Consider the following 23,127-nt stretch of genomic DNA (forward strand, 5'->3'; position numbering starts at 1 on the left):
AAGATGGAGATTAGATGCTAGTTGGTGATGTTCCCTTAAGTGCAATTTCATGATTAATAGAAGGTGTATTCACGAGTATTTCATTCCTTTATTTTCCTTTTGTTTAAAGAAGCATATCTAAAGCGTGATTTTAATTATTTTTTAAAAAGTTTCAGTTTTGGAAAATATATATTATGTTATGATAAATTTTTACAAGTTTTGGTTTTGTACCAAAATAAAAACAATTTATAACAAAATATCCAATATTAAATTTTTTTCATGAACCTGGGATCACAAAACAAGTTGATACCGAAAGTCTTGCAAATCTTTGAAGTATCAAGTGTCAAATTATGTATGGTGTAAAGAACTTGAACAAAAAGTAGTTGCATTAGCCTTTCAAATAAAAAAAAAGATCTTGAGGAAACTTCTCTCGCAATTTTGAAATGGAAATAAAGTGGAGGCTATGAAGGAGTGTAGGAGTGGTAGCAACGACAAAGCGACAACATGATGACGTTTGGCGATGAAAACAATGGAGGATGACGATATTCGCATAGAATCATAACAACGGAAGAAGATAGAAAATAATGTGTCTTTCTAAAAATTTGGTTATAAATAACCCTAGAGAAGAGTTTATGTTTCATTATAATAAAAACGAAAGTAAAATTCTCTCGCTCAGATAAAATAATTTCAAAAAAATTTGAAAACTTTTGAAAACTTTTATGCAACTTTTGACCATGATTTTTATAAATCGAAGCAAAAAAATATATAACTTTAGTTAGTGTATAACCAAAATCAAATCTCCTCGTTCACATAAAATAATTAAAATAATAACGAAAATTTTAAAAATTTTGAGGTATCTTTTCATATTGATTATTAAGGAATCCAAACACACAAGTATAAGTATGTATAACTTTAGTTCCTTTATAATTAGAGTCTATAAATTTACAAATTTTTTTAAATTATCATCATATCTTTATATGTTTTGTTTTTTTAAAAATAAAAACATGGCATTTAAATATATATTCAACTCTATCATTAACGTATGTAAAATGGAGACAAAGATAAAATGAAAGAGTAAACAAAGAAAAAGCTTGAAATACACAACAACAATAATAGAAATTCAAGCTGACACCACAACTAGCAAACTTATATTTTTTTACTGCGACCAGTTTATTTAAATAAACTTATTATAAACATAATTTCCACAACATAGAAGTGTATGGTTTCTTCCTACCATGTTAACCCTCGATACTTCTAAACCTAAATATATGTAAACATATTTAGAAACATGAGAATCTTCCTCGAAGAATAATTGAAAATCCTATATGCATGAAACGTCATATGGAAAATTACCCACTTTAGAAAAATTCAAGTTGATAAGAACTGGTGTGTGGATGCTGACAATGAAAATTCACATCATTTTATAAACAAACTAACTCTTAAATGTAGATATTTGAGGACGTCGACAAATCTTGAATCTGGTTAAATTTTACCAATATCAGAGATAATTTTAGGAATACATTGCAAACAGAAAGAAGAAAACTGGTCAAATAAATTGAAATTGTTGAAAACATAAATTGGAAACTAGTAGTTTGCATTTATACAAGTGAAAACGATTAGAAGGATTTTTAAGTTAAAAAAAATGTCGATTAATAAATTTGAATGAATGATAAAGTTATATCAGTGTTTATACATAATTATGGCCGGTTTAAGGATTAAGCCTGTAAAGTAACTAGACATTAACAAAAAGGCATCGAATTTTTTTAATACTACTTCACAAAATTAATTATAAAATTATGTTTAAAGAGAAAAAAGACCTTAAAGAAATATATGTTAGTACTAATATTTCTCTATTAAATTAATTATTATGTAGTTATATTTAAGAAAAAAAGCCTCAATTTTTTTAAGTACTAATATTTTCTATTAAATTAATTATAAAATTATATTTTCAAAAAAGTCTCAAAATTTTTTTTGTACTAATATATTTCTATTAAGTTAATTATAAAATTATGTTTAAGAAAAAATATCTCAAAAAAAAAATTGTATTAATATACCTCTGTTAAATTAATTATAACTTTGTGTTTGTAAATAAAATTTAACTAAATTATTACTTGTTAATTTTTATTGGTATTAAAAAAATGATATTTAATGAGTTAAAATATTTTTTTCAATAAATTATAATTTTTTTAGGAATAAGATAATGATAAGTTATTTTTATTCTCTTATAATCAATTATAACTTTTATTTTCTTTTTTATCTATGTGATTTTTCATTTATTGATTTCTATTTTTTTTTTAAATTTTTGCCAGATTTCATTTCTTGAATATCATGTAATCTGTGTGTACTATTTTTTTGTCTTCATTTTTAATTAGTATGTTTTTTTTATTTGTGTTATTGTTGATTTTATTCTATTTTTTGGATTTGTATTAGAATTAGAAATGCATTTTTTTCAGTTTTATTTTTTAATACTTTTTTATTTATGAGTTTTGATAATTGAGAAATGAGAAAAAAATAATACATTTGTGTTTAACTTTTTTTTATTCAGAAGCAAAAGAGTTAACATGTAAAAAGTTAAGAATAAGATATGAATATAAATAGTAAGTAACTCATTACGAAAGAGAAGAGAAAAAAAAATTAATAAGTTTTTTCTTTTTAATTATATTTAATGTTATGTTTTACTATTTATTAACATGTTTTATGAAAAAGATAAAATCCACCTAATTTAACTCTTATAAATTTCTATTATATATACATATATTCCAATCACCAAGATTCTCCCTCACTCCTATCTTGGACCGTAGAGAACGAATTTCAATAAATCTACATAAATATTAAAACTATTTTTAATTTAAATATATTATTTTATTCCTGAAATTTGTTAGTCAAGATTCATTTAGAACGACAAGGTATAGTTTGTGTAACATGGTCAAGGCGACAAATTTCCTCAACTTGCAAATATTCAGCAATAGTGTTGGAGGCTTCATATTGAAGCAAAATTACATAAAAAGCTTGTGATTAATTCATCTAAAAACAGTGAGAACTCGATGTTGTGTTTTTCTAAAATATAATATAGTAGTTTTTATTTTAACTAACTAAAATTGTTTAATTAGGCTTAAAAAATAAAACTAAAATATTTTATAAAAAGGGTTATTAAAAAGAAAAAGTTAAAATTGAGTTAGGTTTGATCTCTAGATGTTAATTATTGGTAATTCTTCTATCTTTTCATACTACTTGTTCAATTTATAATGTTTGAGACTCCAACAGGCTCACTATTTCCTGGCAGGAAAAAATGTCTTGAAAGTATGAAAATCCAAGATTTAAAATATTAAAATGCCATGTTTTGAACTTACAACTTTGAGGTACTGTTGAAAAATATTTAAAGTTAATAGGTAAAATTAGGGTTAAATATGTTTTTCGTCCCTTAAGTATCACACAATTTTGGTTTTATTCCCTACTCGAAACTTTGATGGTTTTTAGTCCTCGTAGTTTTAAAACTATTAGTATTAATCCTTAAAAATGGACGGCGTTAAGTTTTAGTAAAAATATCAAACGGCGATGTCCAACTGTGCTCTGCACTTTCTGCCACGTTGCTGGTCAATAAAAATCTGACACTGAAGTGGCCATTCTCGTTCTTCCTCTCTCACCCTCACTACTCACATTCACAACATGACTCATATCTGGCCTTTGGTTTGGTTCCCTGGCAGTGCAGTGCCCAGCTAACTCGGCAATGATGGAGACAATATCGAACATCTCTTTCTTTATGTCAAGGGCAGGGTCAACAACAGTCATTAGTTTCTCCTTGTCTGATTTTACATGCCAGAACCACGATGCCAAGTACTGGCTTTCCTCAGGTCTATCTTCATCAAGTGCCATTAATCCAATTAACAGCTCCATTAGAACAACGCCGAAACTGAAAACATCTGCTTTGGTGGTAACTTTTCCTATCACTGAAATATATAATATAAAAAGAAGAAATCAGTGTAGTCTAGTGTGTCAAACACATCAGGATCATGCATTTGGGTCTGTAAAAGTTTCAATATGGTCCCTGATAATTATATCATGCAGAATCATACTAAGTCTATCCTCCCTGGTGAGATATTTCTCTCTGTTTTCTGTGAAAATTTTTAAAATTGTATTCACTTATTTTCAAGATTTCCCATTATGGCTATATATATATATATATATATAGAGAGAGAGAGAGAGAATCAAGAGAGCATGCAATAGCATATAGAATCAACAGAAGTCACAGAAAAAATAAACTGATTAATTCGGGAATATTATAAAATTTCCTATTATAAAAGATTTTCAAAATAAAAAAATACAAAATTACCTGCATATTCTGCTGCCAAGTATCCAAATGTACCAGCAAGCCTGGTCACTACAGATTTTTTGCCATCAGGGGCAAGTTTTACCAATCCAAAATCGGAGACTTTTGCTCTAAAGTCATACCCAAACAAAATATTTGATGATTTAAGATCTCTGTGAATGAAGATCTGATGTGCCTATGAAGATACTCCATTCTTCTAGCAACATCCAAGGCGATATTGAGCCTCCTCTTCCAAGAGAGTGGCTCTAGTTGCAAGCTCTTCCAATGGAACAGATGCATACTCAGAGCCCCTTGTGGCATATACTCATAAACCAGAATCCTCTCATTACCTACAACTGAATAACCCAAAAGAGATACAAAATGCCGGATGAGCACTATAGCGAAAACCTAGATCTTCGCCGTGTGAGAGAGGAAGAACGAGAATGGCCACGTATTCTTATTGGTCAACGTGGCAGAGAGTGCAGAGCGCAGTTGGATATCGCCGTTTGTCACATCTACTAAAATTTAACGCCGTCCATTTTTAAGGACTAATATTAATAGTTTCAAAACTACGAGGACTAAAACCCATCAAAGTTTCGAGTAGGGACTAAAACCAAAATCGTGTGATACTTAAGCGACTAAAAACATATTTAACCCGTAAAATTATAGTTTAATTTTATTATATACTTTTAAATTAAAATGTAAGATATAATAATTATATATTAATAAGTATATTTTATTACATAATAAAATAATTAATAAAATAAAACGTATTTAATGAATTTTGATAATTTATTTTAATATATTTTTAATTTGAAATATAATTTTTAACTTAAATTTAATTAATTACAAATTTGAAATTTTAGTTTTTATATTAAATTATTTAAAAAATATTTTATAAACTATTTTCCAAATATATTAATACTCATCTAAACTTTATTTTATCACATCAATCAATTTTACTACGAATTTTTTCCTCATTTTCAATTCTCTTCCCTTCCATTCAAAAAATTTCACTTTTTTTTTCTCACTTTGTCTTCATATTTAGTCTTTGATTGATTCGAACAGACCTATGTGAATTCAACAAGTTATGGGTAGAGAAGGATGTATGTTATTTGTCCAACAAGTCGTAAGTCACGCGATAATTCATGTTATTGTTTCTGACTTTTACAGAGAATCTAAAATTTAGCTGGTTTTTATTTGTTTTTTTAATTTTTAAATTAAGATAAATTTAAAATTTTAAAACAAAAAATATTATCTTGAAAAGTAAATATTTTAAAAATAAATTTTGAAAAAATTATAAAAAAATATATGTTTAGAAAATAAAAGTCTATAAAGTAATTCAATTGAAAAATAATATTTTAGAAAAATAAACATATTAAAAATAATAATAATTTAGAAAACTAATTATATAGAAAATATTATAATTTAAACAAATAACTATTTAGAAAAATAATTATTTTAAAAACTAGTAAATGGAAAAATTAAAGATATGAAAAATTAATGTTAGAAAATTAAATATTTAGAGAACAAGTTTTTTTTTTTAAATTTTATATTCAATTAAAAAATTAGTATTAATAGCTATTTTTTATAAATAAAATACAGATTAGGAAAATATAAATTTGAAATTCAATCCTATGTTAAAAAGTATAATAATTCAATTATTTTAGTTATACAAATTTAAAATATTTTTTAGTTATAAGTATAATTATTAAAATGATTATCAAAACAGGGGACATGAGACTAAGATAGTGCTCTTTATAAAAAATAATTTGTATTTTATATACATATTTTTCTAAAATTTGTTGCTTAAGCTGTGTGTGTGTCAATAAAATAAGACTTATTTGTATATTTAAATTATTCTATTTTAATTAATAATTAAAATTTGATATATAAATATTAGCTATATAAGTTAGAATATATATTCTTCAAATAATATAATACAGAAAAAAAAGTGAATGTTTTATAATTTAAATTTTTCTTAATTTTGATATAATTTAATTTTTAAATTTTTAAAATAATAGATATAGGTTACACAGCGTTAATTTTGCTTTATTTGTGAAACATAATTTTAAACTGACTTTGGAATATTTACACAATTAATTTTTTTATTGCACTTTTTAAAATGACTTCCAAAATTAATTTCTAGATTGTACAGTATAAAAAGACGAAAAATATAATATTTCTATACAGGGATGAGAGAAAATATTTACGGAGGTGCAGGAAGACCTAGTTTTATATAGGGGTGCGAGAAAGTATTTATGGAGGTGCAGGAAGATATACATTTTATTTATTTTATTCATGTGAACATTGGGCCACGTGTTTTTGATCTATGTGAGACAGCCTTAGAAATAAAACAAAATAATATTAGATTTAAACCTTTAAGCAATCTATTAATTAACAAAGAACTTTATAAACTTATTAAAAATAGGATGAATTTACTTGTATACATTTTTATGGTAAGAATTGACACCCACTTCTTTCCTTACTTTGACAACTATTTTTATAAGAAAATATTATATTAAAATAATAATAATAAATATAAATATAAATAAAATACTACAATAAAATAATAATTTATGGAGTTCTAATTTGAACTTAAGAGAAAAATAAAAGCGTAAAATGATTATTAAAAAATATCTTATAGGTTAATTTACCTTAAACAAGAATAAAAAATATTACAATAAAAAAATTTAAATCATAGGAAATCTCTATATATCAAACTGAGTTTTTTTTTCTTTTCATTGAATTAAACCCAATTTAAATGTTTTTTTGTTTTAATTATTGTTTTTCTCTTTAAATTTTTTCTTTTAAAATTAATATTTTAAAAAAATTAATATTAAATTGTAATTATTGAGTTAAAAAAGTTTAAGATAGAAGTGATGTCATTTTTTTTATGTGGGTCTAATTTATATCTCATAATTATTGAATCTTAAATATACGAATATATCTTGAAAGACTCATTAGTGAGATTAAAATTAATAATTTGTTTGATAACTAATTCGGATTATATGGTGCTGGTATTAAAATTCTTCTCAATATCAAAATTCAAACAAGTTTTATTTGTTATGATATGATAATATAAATAAAAATGTATTTGTCATTTGAAATGCTTCTACTTGAGGATGAATGGACTCACTTAGAATTTGATAAAATATTGTTAAGAATCTAAGTATAAGTTTAAATCTTGTATTAATTAAAAATAAGAAAGTTAAATAATATATATGTAACAACATAACCTAATTTGTAATAAGTTTGTTATTTAAAGAAAAACCAATACCTAAAATAATACCTTTTATAAAAACATCACATTATATTCCATTATGTTCGTAATCAATGTTGAAAGTAACATTTTTTACATTAATTAACCTTTATAATTAATGTTAAAACTTACTTTTTTTTATATTCATCATTAACTATTATTGAAACTCACTTTTTTTATCTACTTATTAATATATATGAAACCACATACTTTTATATATTGATAACATTTACATTATGTTTATATTGTTTTTATCAATACCAGCGTAAACATAAATATTGTTTATATGTTGGTATTTTTTAAATATTTATATTATATTATAAAGTAATAATGCATATAAATTGATTAAATTAATATAAGAAAAATACAATAAAAATAATAATAAGAACTTGAATATTAGTAGTACAAACTACAAATATAATAATATAATAAAGAAACAAAATAAAAAGAAAGAAAAAAGAGAAACGTGACAATTTTATATAAAATATTTTAAAATAATTGTTACCTTAACAATTATATTTTTTCAGAAAAATAGTTAATAATTATAAAAGGTATTAATGGAAATAAAAATTGTATACATAAAACAACATATCTTCTTTATTTATGCCTTGATTATTATAATTTTTTCTTTTGGTAATTACGTCCTTCAATGTTTAATTATATATATATATATATATATGAAAATAACACATTTTTTCTTCACTTATTCTCAAACATGATGCTAATTATTCATTTTTGACTTTTCAAATAATGATAATGGTTAAATGCATAAATTTTGAATGCATTATTTTGACTTTTCAAAATTATTGATGAATGGTTAGGTAACTTATATAATTGGATATTAATAGAAAAATTAGGATATGGCTAGTATTTCTTAGACTATAATGAAATTTGCAAGGATGAAAGAAAAGTATAGGTGTGAATTTAAGGTGAGAACATTAGTGATAAAAAATAGTTTTGGTTTCAAGGCATTTGAACTTGTTTGGTATATTGCCAAACGGAATTATTGCACATGCAAAAGCCTTCATAGTTTGGTATGTACTGTTAATATATAGTAACCACCCTACCTAGTTTTCTTCATTGCCATTACTACTAATTAACAATGCTCCAAACATCCTTTCAAGTGAAAATAAAAACCAATCATTTCACCAATGCTAACAAGTGTACTTAAGATACTCTTTAATATATAATTAATGACTTTTTATTCCACTATGTTGAAATATAGAATAACTGTTTCTATTAATTAACATAATATAAATTAAAATATCTTCTCTCATATATTAAGTTTTATCATTAATAATTTCAAAATATTAAAATATTGTTTGTTCTTTTAATACTGAAAATTTTGTTAGGTTAATATGAATGTTGTAAAAAAATTATCGAGAAGTCAGACAAAGAAAACTCATTGAAGTTTCAAATTCATATTTTAATTTTTTTTTTATTGTAAAATTTTTATATGTTTAATATTGTATTACTGATAGTCGATACATTGAATTGCTTACTTTTTCTAATTTTTCATATGTTGTTTTCTTTGTTAATGTTAATTTTTAATAATATTAAAATAAAGAGAAACGATTAAAAAAAAAGGACAACAGTGTTAAAATTATTTTATTGTTTAATTATTTTTTAACTTTTTTTTTGTATGCATCAAATAAATTATCAATTATTTTATAACACTTACAGACATAGTTGTATTCTAAATAATATTAAATTTAATTATGAATTTTTGTAAAATTTAATGTTCATTAATTATTCTTAATCACGGGATTAAGAGTATCCAACAACTAATAGAAAGAAAACATAATTTTTTTTTCTATTATGACCATATATTAGTTAGCATCCATAAACCTTCCTTATGATAATTTTACATATAATATTCCTGCTTCAAAAAAGAATGTTACTGCACATATAAATACACGAAGATTTCTATTTTCATTTTAAAAATACACAAACTATGTAATTTCATGAACATATAAAAGAAAAAGATAAGATGGTTAGGTAAGAATGTGAATAAGCACTAAACCTACATCCTATATATACCACAGCTTTTTAAATTGTCATACCCAATCTTCTTGCTGTGTCTTGCATTCTAATGGCTTCCACACATGCAGTTGCATATAAAATCACGTGAAAAATGGACCAGTATGGCAAACCAGACCAGATTGTTTGAAGAAAAAATAGTTCATACTCTTGGAGAAATCGGTTTGTTTGGAACTGATGTTACTGTCATCCACTCGCAATAAAGAAAAGGAAATAACATGCAGTCAGCGTGGTCCAGACACCTAGAAGCTGTACACAAGCTAGACTCGCCATTTTCTTCCAGAATTTTCCTTCATATTCATTTCACTCGCATCTCGCGGGACATGCACGTTGCACAAGTCAATTCAGATCCAGAATATACTACATACTTACTTAAAATAAGTTTATTTTAATCTGCCTAATTTCTTCTGTGATGCTGCATGTGTATAGTTAACTATGTTTGATATGGTTTTCCGAAGGTACTTCGATTATCTCCATAAAGTTTTAGCGATGAACTAAACAAAAATTAAAGAAATGTAGCCATGTCAATATCTCAAAAGGAAAACCTAATAGTGTAGGGTTGAAGTCCTACATTGATATCAACATATACATTTTCTTATCCAGATTCGGTCACTCAAATATGTATCACACAACACTTATCTTTACCATGCCAAAAATCGTATTAGTTAGTTGTTCTGAAATTCTATCACAAACTAATTGCTCAACATTGTGTCTTTCAATTTTTAACCATAGTCTTAGCTCAAAATGTCGTCTATATATATAATATATTTAGAAAAGAACCATATACCACAACTTTCTAGAGTAAATATCAAAAGCCCTTTATACAAGGGAATACTTTTCCAAATGAACACACTTGAAATACAAATATAAGTTCACTGAAATTAAACATTATTTGTTATGATCAAAGTCAAGATTCATTTAAAGAATAAAATACCTTTTATTTTTTTTATTAACAAAAGGTACTTTATCCTTTTCATTGTTGGCTTTTTTGGAATTACTTGGGTTTATTTAATTGAAAAAAAACTATAGGAATATTAAAAAAGTTTGAAGTACTCATAACAAATAAAGTGGAAGACATAAAAGTTTTAACAAGTGCTAGCTAGCATGAGTTTATTTAGAATTCAATAAGTTTTGTGAAGAAAAAAAATTGAGCAATAACTTAGAGTTATACATTCTATACAATAAAATGGTGCATTAGAAAGGAATAATTGTATAGTCATAAAGATAACTAGATTAATACTAAAGGTGAAAAAACTTATCTAATACTTTTCAGGACAGAGTAGTTAACATTACTATCTTCATACTCAATATAATCCAATTAAGGCCGTTCAAGACAAGTAGTAAATTTAAGCTTGAAGTGAGCTAAAACCATTAATAAGCACTTCATAATTTTCATATCTTTCTTCTATATACATGTACCTAAAAAGAAAAAACAACAAATCAGAAGACCATATGATACGAAAAGTCTTCTTTGGATGTAACATAGAATGAAAAGACTCTAAAGTTTACAACTTGCAAGCAAAGAAAGCTCACCATTTGTAGAGATGTTGAGGTTGATGAAAATGCCTTTTGAAATTGGGAAGGAGAAAAAATTATGAGAAGCAAATTCAATGTTTTAGTATAACAATCTCTAAAGTGGTAAAGCATTCTGATTTCCTTTACCTACACAATGACTTAATTCCTCACTAGAGTATTCCTAGACGAGTAAGATTCTTGATAGATATATATGAGCATACAATATGACAATGCTTGAATTGAATATTATGAAGAATCAGCAAAGTAAGAACTGTGGATTAAGATAACAAAGAAAGAAACTAAGATAATCAAATATTTATTTTAAAATAAAAAAATTATGAACAACTTTAATGAAAAAAAAAAAACTTATCATAGTTTAAATTTGAGTCTACCTCATGTATGAACTTTTTTTAGTAATGGTTATTGAGTACATGGAATTATTCTATCTTACAGTGGAACTATTCAGAAATCTTGAATTTGCAAATTTATTAGATCTTAATATATATGGAGAGATATCAAACATTAATTAATTATATAAATAAAGTTAAATATACAAGTACAATTAAATATTACCTTGAAAATCAATTTGTAAAATTAAGATGAGCTCAAATGCATGTTGTAATAAATGTTTAGTAACTCCTTTCGTTTTATTATTAAATTTTAAATTTTTATCCTTTTATTTTTCAGTTTTTATTAAGACCAAAAGGAGTTATTAGACAACAACAGTGTTTACAGTGATATACAGATGAACAACTTTGCATCTCATCGAAAGTTGACTTGTCTACAAAAATAATATATGACACAAACATAAAATAACATGTGTAAATATTTATCACTGTCGGTTTAACACAAGAAATTGCACTAATTTTTGTTTTTAAAAAAATGGAACCATAAATTAAAATACCACGTACAGTTGGTTAAAAAGAATTAGTTAAATCAATACAGTCTCAATACGGGAACAATGCAAATAATGAGAAACGTCTATTGGGTGTTTATTCTATGTGAACTTTTGTTGATCTTAGAAGGAAAATAATAGTTAGAATAAAACAAAGAGATTACAGTAAAAGAGGTTGTTCCCACGGGTGGAAAGACATAAATTTTGGGGAAATGTCAAATTCTGGGCCAAAGGGACGATTCATGAATAGAGGTTAGGAGTCAGATTTCAGCATAGAGGTGCCTTCATTGTTGTGGCAGTAAGATGCATACGGAGAACACAATAGTTCTGTGTGTTTAAGGTTGAAAGGAAACCAGTCGTCGGCAAGGAAGACAATGGGTACGGTTGTTGCTTCGTTGTCGTGAGTGTTGTTAGCAATTTGGATTCTTTGATAAAGGTTCAGATTTCTGGGTTTTGTTACAGATGTTATGTCATTGTGTTCTCACATGTTGTGTCCATGGCCCGATTTTCCATGCTTTGCTTCAGCACACGTACGGATAGTAGATCATCCACAAGACATGGTACGGTTGGGGGTGACGATGATGATCATTATGGTACGACAAATTCAAAGATTTGTTAAATTGTCTTTCATCACTGTCAAATTACCGTCATCAGAGCAAAACTGTAAGAACTAGAATATATATATATATATATATATATATATATATATATATATATATATATATATATATATATATTAAATAATAAAGAAAAGGATTAAGAAGAGCTTTTTCTTTTATTCTGAAAAGCGTACAACTTAACAATTTTACCAAATTTTGCTCATTTTTTCTAAAATCACTCACTCTCTTTCGCTAGAAAGTTGTTTTCCATTTTGTCTGTCTTCTCTCTACCATTCTCTCACATTCAGTCATTGCATGTTTGATTAGGTGGTACTCAAGTGACCGCGACGCAAAAAGCTTCGCAACCATCCGATTAGATTCTCGTTCTTCAGCGGGTAAGTCGTTTCCCCATTTTCCTCCTCTTTTGGGAACCTAGGGCATGTAACTAGAAACCTTCTCCTTCAATTTCTTGTAAAAAAAAGTTAGCTCTAAAGAGCTGTTCTATCACCCATTGGGTGGTTTGTAGGATTTGGTTGAGTTCTTGCGGAGTCAAGCACTGTCGAACCAAGTTGTGAGCTTAGCTGTGAAACCCTAAGGTAAGGGGAGCTAGATATTGTTTTCAATTTGCTTGCAGTATTTGTATGTATGTTAAATTCCTTAATGGGTGTGCTGTTTGGTTTGCTTGTTTAAGCTCTAAAGTAAGTTGGTCATACATGTTGATGCGTGTGATGTATGAAATTGTAGCGTAAGGTCTGTAAACTGCATTGGTTGAATCTAGCTGCTATAATTGGGCGTGTTGGAAGTGCTTAGAGTGATAAATCTGTTATAGCTTGAATGAAATGGAAAGTTAAGTGAAATTTTGGTGTTTTAGGACAAATTGAGGGAAGTGAGGTAGTGATTTTGGGCATTTGGGGCCTAAACCGCAATTGGGCTGTTGGGGCAATCTTATCTAGTGTATTGTGACTTGTTTGAGTCACTAAATTGATCAAAATAGATGCAAAGCAGTAGGATTGAGTTTTGGATCCCTAAGTTGGGAAAATTGGTGTTTTAAAGTTGAAATTGAGTCTTAATCACTTTAGAATGGTAGTAGGAATGTTTAGAATCATTTAGATAAGTTTCATTAAGTATAAAACAAGAATTAAGGGTGTTAGAAGTTAGTAAAAATGGTTAGAAATGATCATGTTGGGTTCTGTTGCCAATTATGCCGAATTCTGCAGAATTCTGTAGAACGCTGCAGTTGACCGTTCGGTCTTGTGCTGCTCTCGGTCATAACTGGGGTGGTCTCTTTTAAGTTTTACCAGTTCATGACCGTTCGATCTCCTAAAGAGTGTTCGGTCTTGTACTGGCACTCGGTCTCCTAAAGAGTGTTCGATCTTGTACTGGCACTCGGTTTCTTAAAGAGTGTTCGGTCTTGTACTGACACTCAGTTTCTTAAAGAGTGTTCGGTCTTGTACTGCCACTCGGTTTCTTAAAGAGTGTTCGGTCTTGTACTAGCACTCCGTCTCTTAAAGAGTGTTCGGTCTTGTACTGGCACTCGATCTCTTAATGAGTGTTCGGTCTTGTATTGGCATTCGGTCTCAAAGCTCTAAGTGCTCGGCCAAAGCTCATAGCGTTCGGCCAAAGCTCTAAGTGCTCGGCCAAAGCTCATAGCGTTCGGTTCAAGTTCTTTAGCTGTTGTTTTGGGTAAATTAAGTGTGTGTGATGATTTTCGTGTAAAGTATGATTGTTGTAATGTGGTTAAATTGAAAGTATGTGAAGGTATGATGTATTGTTGTGTTGAAAGTGAAAAGTATCACTATTGGACGTAATTCCATTATCCTCAAGGGAGGGATACATGGTGGTGCCCTTTTAGTGTGTTTAGAATGATTTGCATGGAAGCTCAGTCTTGGGGGTTATCCTAAAACTACAATGGTCAATCATTCTCAAGTAGAGAGGATTGAACAATGTCGTGAGTAGTAGCAGGAGGTCCTAATCTTGGGTGCTTCCAGTATGGCCCAAGGTGAGTGATGACGGACTAACCTCGTGAGTGTGGTAGGGTGAAACTCATTGGCAACGGCTTTGCAAAGCAGTAGAAGCCACCACGAGTGCATGACCCGCCATAGCTCGACAATCATTCTAAGCCCGGACGAGTCAAGTTTAAAGTGAAACAAGTCTTGATGGTGTAGTCTAATATATATATGCTTTGATTTGCATGTTGTATGTGATTGTATAACATGATTTTTATACCTAGCTCACACTTTCTTCTGTGTTTGTGTGTTGCTTGTGTATGCTTTTCTTTTGCAATGATCATTCACTTGGATGTGAGCAGATGTTGAGGAGGTGTCCCTGGAGTAAGTGCTGGAGGACGGGGATGCTGCAGCTTAGTACTTCTAGGGTCTTAATTAAGTTGTATTATTTTGAAAATACTCTATAGTAGTTCTTTATGTTTAAGTTTTCAAATTCTGGTGATATTTTGGATGACTGTAATCTTAACTGAATTGCCAGTCTTACTCCAACTGTTCTATTATATTAAGATAATGACGTCTATAATATATCATGCTTCTTCTTCGTTTTATAGAATCTAGAAACGCTGCCTATGTTTTTTAACTCCATAAAAACTGAGTTACAACAAACATTAATAATAACAATAAAGACAAATAATGGCCCACGCATGTTGCAAGTTCTTGTAAATCCAAAATCATAAACTGTTTAGGGATCACACTTGTTTCCTTGTAGTAATACAAAAAAATGCTTCATAAAAAACACTTATAAAATCATGACTTTTCTTACTAACCAAGTTTTTAAGTGAGTAGATAATTATGATTAAACTCATTCGGGCACATCTTGGTGTTTCTGTGGCCAGAATAAAGAAAAGAAAATGATAAATGATGGAGAAGTAGATTGAGTGAGTCCAGCAGTGCATGTACGTATGGAACTGAGAAACAATTACTAAATAAAAAGTGAAGATTTGGGGAAATCATTGGAAGAAGACAAGAGCAGAAAAAACATTCGATCTAGAAAACAATATTGGTTCTGGTTTTGAGAAGGAGGTCCCCGGAAAAGAACAAGTCGAGTATGATATTTGGATGAAAGTTGAATCTGCAGTGTCATTTCGCAGAGATTTGTTGGTGAAGCAATTAAGGAGATTTCAGATGTGACATTATTGCCATTATAAGAAGAGGCAGGGAAGTGGCAATGGGAACACCATGGCTCCTAACTGATGGGCATTACCTTGGGAATTGACTAAACAACAATGCAGAATCTTTCCAAAGATATGCTCATTAAACCCTAGCGACATCGTTAGGTTTTTTCTACAATATCAAGACATGTTACCGATTTCTTTCTTTAACCCCCAACACCAACATCATGCGGATTTTGGACTTTTGCATCAAATGAAAATCTAATGTTTATGAAAACTCCACGTTTTGGCTACCTAGCCATAAACTGACAAACGCAATTAGTGACTCAATTCCAAGGATGAGTTTCTTCTTTTCTTCTTTTTCAAACTTTTCGGTTGACATAGAACGAAATATTTTGTGGGGTAACTAAATTAAAAAAGAAAAATGCGATTTCAGGTTTGTATTTCATGACTTACACTCTGAGGTCTCCTCTTTTTATGCAGAAGTTGTTCTGTGTATTTGTCTGAGTTGCATATATATTTGTAATTAGAAATGAATTTAAGACAAAAAAAATTAAGGAAATGAGTTTCCTTTTAATAAATTCTTCTTGAAAAAACTTCTTATATATTCAACAAAAGTTTATTACCATGCTTCAAGGCTAAAACGAAAATTCTGATTCAACTGGCGTACACTAACTGCAACTTTGATTTGTTCATCAACACATAAATTTTATAAAGAAAAATAAACATTTTTTTTCCTTGTGAAAATGGTAAGTTAATTCAATCTTAATCTTTCAAACATATCATGGATTTTAGTGTTCATATAATTTTAATTTCTTAAGATAATATCATACCACTTAATAACAAGTTAATAACATGACAAATATTCCGTCATATCATGTCTATGATCCTTGGCATGTAACACAACATGTCTATATTAATCAGTGATGATATAACAACAATTTTGAGAAATAATTGAAATTCCTGAAAAGCTCAACATCATAAATAAAAACATATCGTAGTACGAAACAGTCTGGTTGGACATGTTTGGATGAGAAATCTACAGGTGTTATGAGTTCTGGAAATGGCCCATCCGAAGGCGGGGAAGAGAAAGATAAGAGGATCTAGACATAGATTATGGTACCCATTTATGTACTTCTTATCTTTACCCATCGACACCTGTGTCCTGGGGGATGGGACCATTTTGTGTTACACTTTGAGCAAAAAGTAAGATAAACTATTCTAACTTATGATTCACTTCTGGGAAAAAAAAACTACCATTTATGGATAGGAAAAGCTAAGAAGGATTTGAGAGTAAAAGTTATTAGAATGGTTATATATCAATCCTGATTAATAAGGTTGTATATGAAAATATAAAGTTAGTTCTAGAAGTTGAATGTAGCTTAAGGCTTTAAAGAAATGTTTTTGAAAGATATTGCGAAGTTTAAAAAAATTCCAAATATTTTTACAAGTGAAAGGATATATAAGTGTTTGTAAATATGTAATATAAGAGGTAGGAAAAACTTATTTTTTATACTAAATCACTTAACTAAGTTATGTCCAATCTTTAAGATACTTTTAAATGAGTATGTTATAATATGAATGTTATATAAATATTCTTTCAATATCACTTTTAATTTAAATGAGTATGCAAAATCATTTTTGTTACCCACTTTTTTTCTCCTTGGTATAAAAATAACAAATATTTTTGCATAATAAACCACTTATGACTTTCATGATTATTTTATAAGTGTCGTTTTTATTTATAATAAAAAAATGTTGCTTTTAAAAATACAAGAATAATTTTCTACGAGAAGATATAAAATTACACTTGCTTGAGAGAACTTAAAAAAGGTGAAGGATTTACAAAAAAAAATGTATCACTCTCTATTTTATGTGAATTACACTATCTAAACAAGTTGCAAATATTATGTTCATGTGTTAGAGCTATTAGAGGTTTGTAGTAGTTTAATTGATATCATTATTGTATCACTCAACTAGCTTTGTATAAAGTATCTTTTCTCTGATCATGATTTTCATGTACTAATAATACCAAACTTAGGTACATTCCTATAGGGTTTTGGTCAACTATGTAAGAATCTAATTCATGAATAAATTGTTCAGAGTTCTTTAAAGAGTTCAAAAACTAAAAAGAATAATTTGTCTCTGGTTAAAATAATTGCGTCTTGAATGTCGTATTTTTTTAGTGGAAGAAACTCACTTAAGGGAAGATTATTAGAAATTTAAAGTGAAATAAAAGTCTTACAATAATTAAAAATAAATAAGATAGATAATATATAAGTAAAATTATATATAAAGCTATTATTTTAAAGATTTTAGATTAAAAATATTATTTTAATATCTTATATGACTTTATTCATAATTTATTGAAATGAAATTTTTCGAAATATTTGATAGAAAAACTTAACGTGAATAATGTTTTTTATTTATTTTTACTGAAATTGTATTTAGAAATACAATTTTTATTTAATTAATATTTTGTAAATAGAATTTCTTAATATGTTTATAAGAAAAACGGAATTTAAAAAAACAAAAAAAAAATGCTTGTAAGTATGATTTTTAAAATGTTAAGGATATATTAAAAATATTATTTAGAAAATATTAATTAAATGAAAATCGTGATTTTTAGCATGACTTCAATAAAAGAAAGTGAAAACTTACTTTTGAGCACGATTTTAGGTCGAACAAAATAACTTCAGTGGAATTCAACACACTTATCACTTTTAAAACTTGTCCATTTTGGTACCAATAAAATTCCACCATGATAACGTACAACCTTATCAAACTCCTCATTAATTATTTGTATATTATCTGATAAACATATCCTAATAAAGATAAGATGTTTTCTTTTGAGCTCATCATCTTTCCCTCTATGTCATGTCAAATCAACTAATCTATTAAATCAATTCATTCATTGCAAATAATCTATTCACTTTCTCTTAATAACTTTGGTCCCTCACCAAATAATATAATAAATATTTTTTATAAAATATTAAATAAATCAAATTCTTAGCAACTCTTATTTTAGTGACAAAACAAGTTAAAGTCCCTTTTTTAACACCTGTAACTAATTTTTAAGCCAAAAATGTCATTCCTACCTGAGTGACATGTTATTGTCATGTCAACATCTGTAGCCATTTACAATTGTTATTGGGAGAACAGTTCTACTATCAAAATTATACAATTGAAGATAAAGAAGTTATAATTAAGAGACAACATAAGTGGAATTGAATACTATACCTAACTCATACTACTAATTTTTCAAACATTATATGAAAAACTTAATTGAGAAAAGGAGATAAAACAAAAACATCATATGAAAAATTTGAACTCAAACCATCACTAATATTTTATCATACATGAAACGTAAGAACATAATTTTTTATAGTAACTCCACATTCGAAGCATCCTTTTGTGTATGATGGCTACATGCACTAATAGAATTCATGGGCAAATGAATATTGAGAAACATATAATGGGTTGATTCATTTGATGCAAAAATGATGATTAGCTAATGGGATTGTAAAGGGTTGGAAGCATACTGTCACTGTAAAGTGTGCTTGGTTGAAGGGCTACCCATCTTGTCTTTTACAATGATAGTGTTGAAAAAAAGTTGACAGAGTGATATATATATATATATATATATATATATATATATATATATATATATATATATATATATATATACTGAGAGCTAATGATTACAAGCTGTATTATTGGCCTACCAACGCATTACTTTCTTTTACCTACTTTGGTTTCAGTACATGCACATTATTCCCTCTTTATACCAAATCAAAAGTGAAAAAGAAAAAGCAAATAAAGGAGACTTCATATAAAAAGAATGTGAAAATGATATCTATTGAACCTTTTCAGAGACACACACATAACTCAGATGTTAAACTGATTTTCACTTCTCATTTTAATACATAATTAAAGTAGGTGTATGAAGATGTGAAATGGACACAAAGATGAATCAAATATAAGGTCATCCTTTACTTATTATTATGTTCATCATATTAAAGATCTCGTATTAAGAAAAGATAAAGTAATTTATAATATATAAATAAAAATAATCTTTATTGTACCAGTCAATTTTATAAAGATATTTTACTTAAACTGAGTATCCAATAATATTAATGAGTGCATGAAACAAAAGAGTCCGGAATACTTTAGGCAGTCATGTTCAGAAGCAGAATATGAATATGCTTTAGTTAAAGATTAAATTAAACACGTAAAAATTGTTTAATCAATATTTAATAATTGGAATACTTTCAATAAAATACGGTATATTTTAAGAAACACTTCAATTATAAGGCACTTCAGTTATTTTCTTCAATTATAAAGTTATTTTTACATAAATCCTAAAAAATTATAATAATTATAAAATATATATTTAAGATTATTTATTTTTATTTAAAATATTTATGGTTTACTAATTATTTATATTATTTAAAAGATATATAAAATAGTTATTATAATATAAGTTTCCTGAAAGATATAAAAAGTAATTATTAAAATATAAGCTATGTATGATGGTTATTTCTTAATAAAATTTATTAAAAAATCTAAGATTTATTATGTGTGTGTATATAGAAAAGATGTAAAAATATTTTTTAAGGAAAAAAAAAACAGAAAGGTAACAAAAGATATATCTAATATTTTATCACCTAAAACCTCACTTGTAAAAAAATGGGTTTTAAATGCGTCGTATACGTCTCGGTTTTACTAAAACCGAAGCGTATAATAATGCGGTGGCAATTTCGTAGTTTTAGGAAAAATATATGCCTCGGTTGACCAAAACCCGATGTCTAAAGCGGCTACTGCCTCGGTTCTGAGAACACCCGAGGCAGAAAACATCAAACATTTAATAGAACGGTGGCAATTTCGTAATTTTAGAAAAAATATATGCCTCGGTTGTTCAATAACCGATGTCTAATGGCCCTAGTGCCTCGGTTATGAAAATACTCGAGTTGATAAGTTGATACTTTTGCACACCTTCCAAAATTCTGCACTACTAAACCCTAAACGTTTCATTCTTACCCATCCCATTTTCTCTGCGTTGCGTTTTTGCCTAGGCCGTCCTCTCTACTGCAATTGGTAATCTGCGAGAGCTAGAGAACGTTTCATTCCTACCCATCCCATTTTCTCTGCGTTTTTGCTTAGGCGATCCTCTCCACTGCAATTGGTAATCTGCGAGAGCGAGAGCCAGAGCCAGAGCCAGAGCGAGGGGTTGGACCAGAACGGGCGGTTGGTAATCTGCGTCGAGGAAGGAGGGCGAATCCACTAAAGACGCGACCTGGGAGGCTTGGGCTGTTGAATGGGAGGAGGCGTTGAGATGCGATCGTGCGCAGGTTCTGCTGGGCATGCGACTATTGTGGGTTTGGGTTATGAGGTTGGGCTTGTGGCTGGGGTGGGGGCTGGGGCTGTGGCGGTGGCGGTGGCTGGGGCTGTGACGGTGGCGGTGGCTGAGGGTGAGGATGAACAAAGGTGGGTTTTTTAATGATGGGTTTGGAGATCTTTTGGTAGGAAGGACGCGTTGGAAGAGCAAACGAAGGGGAAGAATCGTCACCACCAGGATCGTCACCACCACCAGGAGCAAACGAAGGGGAAGGACGCGTTGGAGGTGCGTTTTGCGAGTAGGAGTGTTGGCCGCCATGGATCACCACCACCAGGATCGTCACCACCACCAGATCCTCATCCCCATTTTTATTACTTTCTGCATTGGGGTTCTATGAAATTGGGTTTCTGAAATTGGGAAATCTTGGGTAATTTCGGGTTGGAATTTTCTGGTTGCATAAATGTTTCAGGTTCCAAGTTTCCAATATCTCGGGTTGAGATTTTCTGGTTGCATATTGGGTAATCTTGAAGGTTTGCACATGGCTTCCACTACACCACATAACCAACCGCAATGGATTTTGGATCTGAAGAGCACTATGAATCGCGTTCTAAATCTGAAAAAAAAAAAATACGCAACTGCCTCGGTTATCTAAGAACCGAGGCATAATCCTGTCTCGTTTTATCTCGGTTCATGACTCGAGGCATAAAGCCTGTCTTGTTTTACCTCGTTCGTACATGCATCAGTTCTACAACCGATGCCTATAAACAAAATTAACCGGTGTCTATTTCTCTTATTGTACTAGTGCCTCAAGAGTATCTAGGTTTTGGGAAGGAGTTTTAATAGAAAAGGCAACAAGTTAAGGAAGAAGAGATAAAATTTTAAAGGTTGAGTTTTAAAGAGGAAGAAGGAAGAAGTGAACTTGTTTTCTTACTTTTTTTTCTTGTATTGTTTGTATTTGATGTAACAATGTAATATTTTATGATTTTAAATTGTGCAGTAGATGTTATTTAGTATATGATTGTGATAATATGTTAATATGTTCTTGTTTGGAAATGTAAATATATGTTTGTGTTTGGTGACTAAAATGTGATAAACGATAAATCGGCTTAGTTGTATTGAAGGCGTACTTTGTCGGGATTTTCGAGGAGAGTAATGGAAAGTAACACACATATATTTCATCGAGACTCTTAAGAAGAGTAATGGAAAGATACATATGTATATTTCGTTATGACTTCCAAGGAGAGTAATGGGAGGAAGCATATGTATTGGTAAGCTTTGTGCGAGAGTTACAAATCGCTTCCTAATGTTGAGTTCACTAATGGTTGTATTATTTTCAGTGATAACATGTTTTGTATAATATTGTGAAACAATCAGTGTAATTTTATGATGTTGTGAGACACCTAACCATGTAAGGTTTAGGTGGGTTGTTATATTATAATTGATGTATATGTTGGTTATGATATTTTGATATTTATATGTTAGTTCACTCTTCTATTTGGTGGTTGTGATTTTCACATATAATGATCATTTTTATTCGAAAATAAATGATAGTTGAAGAAGATGTATAACACTAAATAAAGTGGTCAATATCAAGTGATGAATGAGATAACCTTGTAATTTTATATATTTTTTTAATAAATTTTGTTTATAAAACAATGTCTATTTTTGTTGTTGAGATTTTAAATTATATAAATTGGGTTAATTATAAAAATGAGAAAGCAAAAATGGGGTATTACAGCTTCTATATCATCAACTTTTCTTTTAATTTCAAGTTCTTATATTTATTTATTTTTCTTACATTAACTGTTATTAAATTTGGGTTCATTTTTAGTTATATTAATCAACATAATGCAAAATATGATATTTGTGTATTTAAGTGTGTTATTTCATCTTAAACTGAATAGAAAATATTTCAATGTATTTTATTAGATTATTAACAGAACTATAACAAAAAAAAAAGTTGAAACTAGACAATTCAAAGTACATCTATAAATACAAATTACGAGAATATAAATGAAGGAAAACTTAAAAAAAAATTGTTAATTTGAATCATTTTACATTTGCAAATTACTTTT

General features: G+C 28.4%; 1 pseudogene; it reads right to left on the bottom strand.

Moving 5' to 3' along the window:
• Positions 1-3,573: 3,573 nt before the first annotated feature.
• LOC128196124 (receptor protein kinase TMK1-like) lies at positions 3,574-21,370 on the bottom strand (annotated as a pseudogene).
• Between the last annotated feature and the right edge of the window lie 1,757 nt (positions 21,371-23,127).

Source organism: Vigna angularis, chromosome 4, assembly GCF_016808095.1.
Source record: "Vigna angularis cultivar LongXiaoDou No.4 chromosome 4, ASM1680809v1, whole genome shotgun sequence".
Lineage (NCBI taxonomy): Eukaryota > Viridiplantae > Streptophyta > Magnoliopsida > Fabales > Fabaceae > Vigna > Vigna angularis.